Below are 12,763 nucleotides of genomic sequence, written 5' to 3'. Positions count from 1 at the left end.
GAAGGGTGAAACAGGTTTAATTACAGAGACTCGTTTACATCTGCTATGTCATACATATATATCTATTACTATCTATCTACAGACATATATATGTGACATATTAGAAGTTGTCTTCCACATATGTGTGTTGTGTATAATGCAGCATTGTTCATTCCAGGAAGTCTGATAGAATTTTTATGCTTTAAAGCCACGATAATTAAAAATATGTTATAGGGTTTTGTTACTAAATCACTCACTATAAATACACACAATAAACTAAATCTGATCTCAAACATTAAAAAGCTTTGTCTGCAGTGGTTTTGATGTCTGAATACTTGTAACTGAGAATGAAAGTTTCTATAACAACCAATCTGTCACCATCACTTAAAAAAAAAAAAACAGTCCAGACAGGAAGCTATTGAAGGAATCCATAAAAATTGTGACAAAGATGCTGAATTGTAGCTCTTCACAGTTGATGGCTTCTGGTGGAGGGTGGGGAAGGACTCGGTTATCTTTAAGGGCCGGCCACTGAAAGTTCCACCATATTCCAGTGACTATTTGGGCAACACACCATGGACTTAGTGTATTTTTGGAGGTGGGAGGTGAATTCAAGACTGGAAGAGTGGACAGGGGAAGAATAAGAAGTAACTATGATCAGGGTGCATTGTAAGAAATTCTTAAGTAACTATCAGAAACATCATGAGTGGGACATATTAAGATGTACTAAAAGAATCCAAAATCTCCTTCTTCATTGTAATGTTACAGAGCATCCATTTAACCCATTTATTCTCTGTAATAGCATGTTTCACATCCTCCTCTTAAATCTACAGTCAAGTTGCATGATGAAAATAAGACACATTTCAAGATGCAAACTAATATTTGTAAGCATTGGAAAACATTATAGTGAAATGATATGAATAGCCCAATATGAAACAGGAAACTGTTAAAAAATCCACAGTAAACACAGAGTTTTAGAAAGCAAGTTTTCAATCCTTAGATATATTTGCAGTCTGTGTCATTCTACATTAACTAATATTATAGTCAGTAGGAAAAAGAGTAAGCTGAGCTTACTTGTTTTATTTAAATATTTGAGACTACTTTTGAGAATGTGGATTTTAAAAATGTCAGGTTACCTTGAAATGATAAATGTCTGGTGAGATCTGTGTTTTGAGAATTTGTGCTTTGTTCTTATGCAATAACTGAGACATAAGGAAGAGTCTGAGATTTCTTTATACTGTTCTATCTGTTCCAACTCTATGAGGCTTCTTGGGGTCTCACGCTGGAAGGAGATGCAACTTGAAAATACGTAGGGGGCAGAGCCAAGATGGCAACTAGCACACACAGTTTCTGAGTTACAGAGGAGCTGAACCTCCTGAGTTGGTGAGTGGAAAGACTTCTGAAGCCAGGGAAATGAGGGTGAGGCTTTCTACATGACAGGGAACATTGCACAAGGGTCTCTCAGCCACTGACAAACAGGGAAGGTTACAGATAAGCCAATGGACAGGGGTAGGTGAAAGAACACATTCAACATGAATAGGGACATCATGGCTTCACCAGCAATGCACAAAATTGATGTTTACTCCAAGTCATTGGAATCATAGGAAAATGAATTTAAAACTATGCTTACCCAATTATTTGAGGCTCATAAAGACTAAACAAACAAATCTCTCAGAGGAATAGCCATACAAATTCGGACAGTTAAAGAGGAAATGAACAAGCTATCAATTATTTGGCTGGTCAGTTGGAGGCAAAGAAAGAGGAAATGAACAAAATTCTCAAAGAAACACAGGCAAATATAGCCAAACAAATAGAGGCACAAGTAGAGATACAATTAGTGCATATATAGAAGAAATGAACAAAAAAATAGAGACAATCATAGAGAGACAGGTATCCACATTCAAACAGGTGAAGGAAATTGTACAAGGCATTAAAACAGAATTAGAATCAATAAAGAAAACACAGAGGAAACCCTGGAGCTGGAGAACTTAGAGAAAAGATCAGGAACCACAAAGGTAAGCATCACTAACAGAATACAAGAGATTCAAGAGAGAATCTCTGGTGCTGAAGATACACTCACAGAAATTGATACTTCTCTCAAAGAAAAAGTAAAATCAGAAAAGTCCTAAACACAAAATATCCAATAAATCAAGGATGCCATGAAAAGACAAAATCTAAGAATAATAGGAATCTATGAAAAAGAAGACTCCAGGCCCCAAGGTCCAGAAAATATTTTCAAGGAAATCATAAAAGAAAATTTTTCCAACTTAAAGAAAGAGATGTCCATAAATACACAAGAGGTCTACAGAACACCAAATAGACAAGACCAGAAAAGAAACACATCATGTCACATCATAGTCAAAACACTAAATCTACAGAACAAAGAAAAGATATTAAAAGCAGCAACGGAAAAATGCCAAGTAACATATGAAAGTAGACCTATCAGAATCACACCGGACTTCTTATTAGAAGCAATGAAAGCCAGAAGGGCCTGGGCAGGTGTCATGCAGACTTTAAGAGACCACAGATGCCAACCCAGACTACTATACCCTGCAAAGCTTTCAGTCAACATAGATGTAGAAAACAAAATATTCCATGACAAAACTAAATTTATGCAATATCTACACAGCAAACCAGCCCTACAGAAGATACTAGAAGGAAAACTCCAACCCAATAAAAACAACTTTACCCAAGAAAACATAGCATACAGATAATATCCCAACAAAAATTAAAAGAAAACAAGCAATGAAACATAGTAATACCACCAACTCCACAATAAAAGGAACTAACATTTATTGGTCACTACTATTTATCAACATCAATGGACTCAACTCTTCATAAAAAGACACAGACTAACAGAATGAGTGCGGAAATAGGATCCAACATTCTGATACATCCAAGAAATGCACCTCTACGACAAAGAAAAATACTACCTCAGAATAAAGGGCTGGAAAAATGTTTTTCAAGCAAATGAACCCAGAAAACAAGCTGTGTAGCTATCCTAAAAGCTAATAAAATAGCTTTTTAAAGAAAATTAATCAAAAAAGATGAGGAGGGACAGTACATTCTCATCAAAGGAAAAATCCAACAAGAGAATATCACAATTCTGAACATCGATGCCCCAAATACAAGAGTGCCTACATTCATAAATGAAACATTATTAAAACTTGAATCACAAATAGATCCCAACATCTTAATAGTGGGAGACTTCAACACCCCACATTCACCAAGGGACAGATCATCTAGACAGAAGCCAAATAGGGAAATAAAGCTACTTACAGAGGTCCTAAATTAAATGGAACAAACAGATGTCTACAGAACTTTCCACCCAAACTCAAGAGTATACCTTCTTTTCAGCACCTCACGGAACCTTCTTAAAATAGACCATATAGTTGATCATAAAGCAAGCCTCAACAGATACAAGAAGATTGAAATAATCCCTTGTATTCTATCTGACCACCATGGATTAAAGCTGGACCTCAACAACAATGGAATTAGAAAAAAGCCTACAAGCACATGAAAACTGAACAACTTGCTGCTCAATGACTGCAAGGTTAAGGAAGAAATACAGACAGAAATTAAAGACTTCCTAGAATTCAATGGAAATTAAGGTACAACATACCCTGATTTATGGGACACAATGAAGCAGTGCTCAGAGGAAAATTCATAGCACTAAGTGCCTTCAAGAAGAAATTTGTGACATCTCATACAAGCAACTTAATGGCCCGACTGAAAGCCCGGGGTGGGGGAAAAGCAAATACACCCAATAATAATCAAACTCAGGGCAGAAATCAATCAATTAGAAACAAATAAAACAATTTTAAAAAAATCAATGAAACCAAGAGCTGGTTCTTTGAGAAAATCAACAAGATAGAGAAACCGTTAGCCAAACTAACTAAAAGTCAGAAAGAAACTGGCAAAATCAGAAATGAAAAGAGGGACATAACTACAGACACTGAGAAAATACAAACAATCATTAGGTCATACTACACAAGTCTATATGTCACAAAATTTGAAAATCTAAAAGAAAATGACAATTTTCTTGGTAGAGTCCATCTACCAAAATTAAGCCAAGATCAGGTAGAAAGACTGAATAGTCCTATATCCTCCAAGGAAATAGAAGCAGTCATCAATAATCTCCCTTGCAAAAAAAAGCCCTGGGCCAGATGGATTCTGTGCAGAATTCTACCAGACCTTCAAAGAAGTGCTGACTCCAATTCTTTCCAAACTATTCCACAAAATAGAATGAGAAGGAACATTACCAAATTCATTCTATGAAGCCACAGTCACCTTGATACCTAAACCACACAAAGACCAAATAAAAAGAGAACTTCAGACCTATCTCTCTTATGAACATTGATGCAAAAATACTGAAAAAATAGTTGCATAATGAATCCAAGAACACATCAAAGGTATGATCCACCATGACCAAATAGGTTTCATCCCAGGCATGTAAGGGTGGTTCAACATATGGAAACCCATCAATGTAATCCACCACATAAACAAACTGAAGGAGAAAAAAAACAAATGATCATCTCCTTAGATGCTGAAAAAGCATTTGACAAAGTCCAACACCCATTCATGTTTAAAGTCTTGGAGAGATCAGGGATACAAGGCACATACATAAACATAGTATAGGCAATATACAGCAAGCATATAGCCAACATTAAACTAAGTGGAGAGAAACTTTAAATCAATCCCACTGAAATCAGGAACAAGGCAAGGTTGCCCACTCTCTCCATATCTCTTCAACATAGTACTTGAAGTCCTAGCTAAAGCAATAAGACAACTAAAGGAGATGAAAGGGACACAAATCAGAAAGGAAGAGGTCAAAGTTTCACTATTCTCAGATGATATGATAGTATACATGAGCAACCCCAAAAATTCAACCAGAGAACTCCTTCAGCTGATAAACACCTTCAGCAAAGTGGCTGGATACACAATCAACACAAGAAAAATCAGAAGCCTTCCTGTATACTAAAGATAAAATGGCCGAGAAAGAAATGAGGGAAACAGCATCCTTCACAATAGTCACTAATAACATAAAGTACCTTGGGGTGACCCTAACCAAGCAAGTGAAAGACCTATTTGAAAAAAAACTTTAAGTCTCTGAAGAAAGAAATTGAAGAAGATATCAGAAGATGGAAAGATCTCCCATGCTCATAAATTGGTATGATTAACATAGTGAAAATGGCCATCCTGCCAAAAGCAATCTACAGATTCAATGCAATTCCAATCCACATACCAACTCAATTCTTTACAGACCTTGAAAGAAAGATTCTCAGCTTCATATGGAGAAACAAACAAATAACCCCACCACCCCGAGAATCTCCAAAATGATCCTGTACAGCAACAGATTGTCTGGAGGTATTTCCATTCCCTACCTGAAGCTATTTTACAGAGCAATAGTAATAAAAACTGCATGGTATTGTCATAGAAACAGAAAGGAGGATCAATGGAACTAAATAGAAGACCCAGAAATAAACCCACACACCTATGAATATTGAGTTTTGACAAAGAAGCCAATATCATTAAATGGGGGAAAAATGACAGCATCTTCAACAAGTGGTGCTGGTCCAACTGGATGTCTACATGCAGAAAAATAAAAATAGACCCATATTCATCACCCTACATAAAACTGAAGTCAAAGTGGATCAAAGACCTCAATATAAAACCAGATACTCTAAATCCGTTAGAAGAAAAATATAGAGAACAGCCTAGATCACATTGGCACAGGAGACAACTTCCTGAACAGAATACCAATAGCACAGACTGTAAGAGCAACAATCAATAAAAGGAACCTCATGAAAGAAAAGCTTCTGTAAAGCAAAAGACACTGTTGTCAGAACAAACCTACAGCCTACAGACTGGGAAAATATCTTCACCAACCCTATATCTGACAGAGGGCTGATATCCAGAATATATAAGGTACTAAAGAAGTTACAAAGCAATTAATCAAGTAATCCAATTAAAAAATGGAGTACAGAGCTAATCAGAGAATTCTCTATAGAGGAATGTAGAATGGCAGAGAAATACTTAGAGAGATGATCAGCATCGTTAGTCATCAGAGAGATGCAAATCAAAACGACCCTGAGATTTCACTTTACACCCATCAGAATGGCTAAGGTGAATAACTCAAGTGACAACACATGCTGGAGAGGTTGTGGAGAAAGGGAAACCCTCTTCCATTGCTGGTGGGAATGTAAACTAGTACAATCAATCTGGCACTTTCTCAGACAATTAGGAATAGTGCTTCCTCAAGACCCAGCTATACTACTCCTAGGCATATATCCAAAAGGTGCTCAAGTACACAACAAGGACATTAGCTCCATAATGTTTGTAGCAGCTTTATTTGTAATAGCCAGAATCTGGAAACAATCCAGATGTCCATCAATGAAGGAATGGATATAGAAATTGTGGTATTTTTAAACAATGGGAAACTACTCAGCAATCAAAAACAAGAAAATCATGAAATTTGCAGGCAAGTGGTGGGATCTAGAAAAGATCATTCTGAGTGAGGTATCCTAGAAGGAGAAAGACACACATGATATATACTCACTTATATAGAACAATAAGATATGATAAACATAATGAAATCTATACACCTAAAGAAGTTGAACAAGAAAGAAGACTGGGGTAAGATGATCAGTCTTCACTTAGCAAGTCAAATGGAATGGGCTTTGGACATAGGAGAAAACAAGTAACAATACAGGTATCTACCACAGAAGGCCTCTGAAAGACTCTACCTAGCAATGTATCAAAGCAAATACTAAGACTCAAAACCAAATGTTCAGCAGAGTGCAGGGAATCATATGAAAGAAGTGGGAGTTAATATTACCTGGAAAGGACAGGAGCTCCATAAGGACCAAATATATCTGGGCACAGGGGTCTTTTGTGAGACTGTTTCTCCAACCAAGGACCATGTATGGATATAACCTAGAACTCCTGCGTGGATGTAGCCCATGGCAGCTCAATATCCAAGTGGGTACCGTAGTAAGGGGAACAGGGACTATTTCTGACATGAACTCAATGGCAGGCTCTTTGACCTCCCCAAGGGAGGAGCAGCCTGCTAGGCCACAGAGGAGGACTTTGCAGCCAGTCCTGAATATACCTAATAAAACAGGGTCAGATGAAAGGGAAGGAAGTCCTCCCCTATCAGTAGACTTGGAAATGGGCAGGGAGGAGATGAGGGAAGGTGGGATTGGGAGGGAATAAGGGAGCGGGATACAGCTGGGATATAGAGTTAATAAAATGTAACTAATAATAAAATTTAAAAAAATGCATATAATATGTGCTGAGAGTAAGACGTTCTTGTACTTAATTATGAACTATTAAGGAATATATTTTGAAAAAATACTTTGTAATTATGAAAAGCAAAGAAATAATAGAACCACCCAAGTTGTTCTTTTTATAATTTCATCCACTTCATGACTGCCAAACAGCAATTCCACTTTGAATGAGTTATTGGTGCATTAAAAACATAGAAACTGTACTTTTATTAATATTACTTAGGTATGTTTCACATAATGAAGAAATTTTCCTCCTAGGTGTTTTTTGTTTATGATAAGATTCATTTCATGTTGCTCTCAGATACAGGAATATAATCTTTCTGTCTCATAGTTGTTCTTTCAATAGAATTTTGGCTCTTGAATACATCAATCATGCCAGATACATTTAAATAATAAGATGTTACTCAGAAAGCTTACATGTGCTCATCCATGCATGCACATGTGCATGTGTTTTCAGCCAGTGAGGAGTATTATTAATTTGGAATTCCAAATAAAAATCATTTTATATGTGAATATATTATCTATTATCCAGTGCTTTTTAAGTATGGCATACCATAATGTACCCAACTAGTGCTGGGTGTCTTATGAATTAGAGGAGATTAATTAAGGCCACTGATATGTGTATTGTGTCAGTTAAAAAAAATCACTGTTATTCTTTCAACAGCCAAACATAAATTTTTCAAATTTCAAGTATGTGACTTTAGATAAGTAAAACATGTAGTAAGGTTAGTTCTAATATATTAGTGTTTTAGAAATGTGTTTTAGAAGGAGGAGCTAGTAAGATCTGGTAAGGACAGGAGCTCCACAGGACCAAATATATCTGAGCACAAGGGTCTTCTCTGAGACGGATTCTCCAACCAAGGACCATGCATGTATATAACCTAGAACCCCTGCTCAGATGAAGGCGATGGCAGCTCAGTATCCAAGTGGGCACCCTAATAAGAGGAACAGGGACTATCTCTGACATGAACTCAATGGCTGGCTCTTTGACCTCTCCTCCCCGGAGGGTGGAACAGCCTTTGTAGGCCACAGAGGAGAATATTGCAGCCAGTCCTGAAGATACCTGTTAAGCTAGGGTCAGATGGAAGGGGAGGAGGTCCTCCCCTATCAGTGGACTTAGAGAGGGGCAGAGAGGAAATGAGGGAAGGAGGGTGGATGGGAATGAGGGAGGGGCCTACAGCTGGGACACAAAGTAAATAAACTGTAATTAATATAAAAAATTAATAAAAAAGAAAAAGATAAAAAGAAATATGTTATATCAGTAGTCAAAATAAAAATCAAGGATCATGTGAAGCTTCCAAAAATAATTTGAGATTTAAAAAATAAATTTTGAAAAAAAATATCTTTCAAAAGTGTTGCTGATCACCTCACGGTAATTAAAAACACTTCTTTTAGCCTGAGATAAAATAAGTCTTCTCAGTGTTTGTGCCGTTGCTTCTTTTCGTTTATGAGAAGTAGCACTCATTCCTGCGATACCTCCACAATGCCAGAACCCTGCTCAGAGACTCTCGCTGAAGGCGCTTTGCCTCTTTCGCATCAATTGCTGCAACTTTGTCGGAAAATCTTTCTTTATCATGGGCTTCTGCTAATATAGTTAATGACTCTAGGTGTGGAGTCTAGGAAGAAACCATCGGGCTTCTGTGCATCTTCCTATACTTAAGCCTCAATGAGAGCCTGGCTGGCTGCCTCCCTCAGAGGGGCATGATGGTCCTATGTGCATATGTGATGTAGTCCTTCAGCGCGTCCGTGTCCAGCAACAACTCCTCCGTTTGCTCCTCACTTTGGTAGTACAACGAGACCAAGTGATGAGCCAGCCTCTGCTCGTATGCCTCATCCTGGGGTCCAGCATGAGCAAATTAAGCTCTAGGGGTAAAACACCAGCTTTAAAATATCAACGACTTTTTGAGGATATTCAGGGACATTCTGACACAGCAATTACCAAAGGTATGTTGGAAGAAGCCCTGCATGCTTCGGCTGCTACTGACTTCTTAATGGTGACTGGGAAACTGTCCGCTCGCTCTGAGCCCTTGGACTAGAGTCAGTCGCTGTTGGCGACGATGGAGTAGAATCTGGAAGGCTCAGTGTCTGTCATGCATGCTGTATATGCGAGGTATCTCCTCAGTGTGAGCAGAATTGTGTGATCGGAGGGAACAGATCGGCCAGGATATATTGTTTACTGTAATGTCATGATGGGCTAAAGGTTTATTCCATTTATAGCACCTGGATTGTACTTTCTTTATAGACACTTTCTCCATAACTGTTGTTAGTGCCCGAATGGGGTTGAAAATTATTAGATTCCAAATTGACTTCTGGCTTTCCTAATACGTAAAACTTTTTCCTAAATAAATGATAGAAAAAGAAAAAAATATTTTGGGAAGTTACTGTTATTTTTAGTGGGATCATGGATTCCTGAGCCTGGTTCCAGAGAATATGACTGGAAACATTTGCATAATCTCAGATCCAAACCTAATATTCCACATTACATCTCATCTCTTTTCTATATTTCTTTAAATATTTAAGCAGACAGTTCTTTTTCTTTTTTTATTATTATACTTTATTACAATTTATTCAATTTGTTTTCTAGCTACAGCCGCCTCCCTCATCTCCTACAATTCTCACCCTCCCTTCCTCTTCTTCCCCTATGCCCCTCCCCTAGTCCACTGATAGGGGAGGCCCTCCTCCCCTTCTATCTGACCCTAGCCTATCAGGTCTCATCAGGACTGGCTGCATTCTCTTCCTCTGTGGCCTGGCAAGGGTGCACCCTCCCCAACCCCAGGGGCAGCTACTCAGAGAACCTGACACTGAGTTCATGTCAGAGACACTCCCTGCTCCACTTAATAGGGAACCAGCTTGGAGACTGAGTCTAACTGCATAGAGCACAAATGTGTGTTGATTCCATGGTGTAATTGTTTTTTCTTTAGACTCTAACAATTGTTTTTATATCACTGTTTTCAGCAGGAAAAAATATTTCCAGCTTTTATTTGATATTTCTAATATAATTCAGATTAAGAAACAGGTGCTTTCTGAATTTCAATATAGAAATAAACTTCATAAGATTGACATTGTGTGGAATTTGTTTTATCTGGCTTAATTTCATAATAATATCCATTTTCACCCACATTGACCCAAATCACAGGATTTTATTCCCTTTGTCACTGATAGTATTCCTTAGGCACACTCACTGTCTTTTAAAATTCACTCATTCATTGATGGACACATAAGATGATTTCCTTTCTAGACTTCCATTGGAAAAAAAAATGGACCTGTGGATCTCATGGTCATAATTTTCCCTCTGTATTTGTGCTAGTTTTCCATAGCTAAACAAAATACATAAAACCATTAACAAGAGATTAGGGGTTTGACTCATCCTTTTAGAGATCTGATAGCCCTGTGGCTTTGCCATTGTCTAGGTAGCACATATTGGTGAAACAACATAGTGGAAAAAACAACCCTCCCCACCTCAGACAAGAAGCAAGAGAGCAGGAGGCTATCCGGCCATCCTGGTAGCTTTCATTAAGGGTTTGCCTCATGGGTCTTCTTCTTAAAGGTCCATTACCTGTCATTAGCACTGCACAGGACTGTACTTTTTAAAGATTATTTATTTACTTACAATCCTACTGCAGCCCTCTCCCTCCTCTCCTCTTGCTCCCATCCTCTCTTCACCCATGAGTCTTTAGGGGATATTGACCTTGCAAACTATAGCAGGTATAAACACCCTGTAGTGGGTTGTTTGTGTGTGTGGACTTAAGTGTTCTGAAGAGGAATATTAAGATAGTTTAATAAGGGGGTACAAAGTAATAGCTAAAAGACATATGTTTCAATGTTTCTTGCCAGGCAAGGAGATTACAGCCAGCATGGCAAATGCTTTTTATTTCAAAGAACCTGAAGGAGAAGAAAGACCCGATAAATATTTGATGTAGCAGATATGCTAATTCCAAATGATTGATTATTCCAGGTGACATAATTATCTGACTATGGTAATTACATGATCTATGTATAAAATGCACAAATCTATGGAAACGTCACACCTTCCCCTCTAATAACTGCTACATGCTAATTGAAAATAAACCTTAAAGATAAAGAAACATCTTGAGTTAAGTTTTTTTTTTTTTTGGTTGTTGTGGGTTTGTTTTGTTTTGTTTCGAGGCAGGATTTATCTGTGTAGCTTTGGCTGTCCTGGACTCACTCTGTAGACCAGGCTGGCTTCAAACTCATAGAGATCTGCCTGTCTCTGTCTCTGAGTGCTGGGATTACAGTGATTTAAGTTTTTAATTTTGATAACATCAAAAGATGTGTAATAAAAGACCTTTACACTTCCTTCTCGCTCAATGGCCTTGGCAGCAATGGCTATAGTTCTGGCTGTGGCCAAGTAGTTATAAATATATAGATGGTTGTTGTGTTAATGAACTTTTTTGAGATTGGATCAGCTAATAAGAGAAATTCTTCTACCTTATATATTTGTTTTAAGAAAAAAAGTTTTGAAATAACTAAAAAATAATAATATTAGGAGTTAACAAAATCAGACATGTTAAGCCCAGCTCTGCTACTTATGGCAAAGATAATCAAGTGTGTAAGTTTCAGTGACCTGGCATGAAGCCCAGGTCAACACTGTGACATAACTGATGAAGCTGTGCTGGGGAGGGCGGAAGTATAGTGTGTTGATTGTGGGTTTTTTTAAATATATATTTATTTATTTATTGCATTTTATTCACTTTGTATCACAGCTGTAGCTCCATCCTTGTGCCCTCCTAATCCCATCCTCCCTCCCTCCCTCATCTCCTCCCATGCCCCTTTCCCAGTCCACTGATAGTGCTTTAAAGGCTGTTAAATCATCACTAATAAGCAATGAGAAGGAAGATTCATAAGTAATAGTGAAGTGTTTATTGCAGTAGCAACATCTATACTCATACCGAGAAGTATTGTGATAGTTCATATGATCAAATGAACTCAGACACAGTGGGCCTATAGAGAGATAACAGTATTGAGTTCTGTTTTCTTCAGTGACATAATGCGTGCCTATTAATAACTGTGGAAGACTAATTTTGATTATTTTACAAATTAATTTCTGTATGTAGGGTTGAGTCTTCAGAGTTTTCAAATCACTGTTCTTTTACAACTTTTCCAGGGAAAATGATGTAATTAGAAAAGCATTTAAGTGAGGAAATGTAATAACTTTGATCTGGCCTATATCCTTGATTCAAAGAAAAGCGTTCTTTTACTGTTCATGGTGGAAGCAGTGTGAGAGTTTCACAGGTTGCTAAGCAGTCTGACCTTTGCAGCACCCAAAGACCGGAATGCTTAAATGTTCTGCTGAAATACCATTCCACAATATGTCAAACCATTCTTTCTCAACATACCATAGCCTTTTAGGCAATTGAGAGTTTAACACCTGATTTTACTTTAACAGCACCTGCGAAGAACATAATTATCAGTCCATTTTCATAAGGGATTTCCATTCTGCACAGATGGCATCCTTCATACCAGACTACCAACAATGG

Source organism: Meriones unguiculatus, chromosome 1, assembly GCF_030254825.1.
Source record: "Meriones unguiculatus strain TT.TT164.6M chromosome 1, Bangor_MerUng_6.1, whole genome shotgun sequence".
NCBI lineage: Eukaryota > Metazoa > Chordata > Mammalia > Rodentia > Muridae > Meriones > Meriones unguiculatus.
This window is presented reverse-complemented; position numbering follows the sequence as displayed.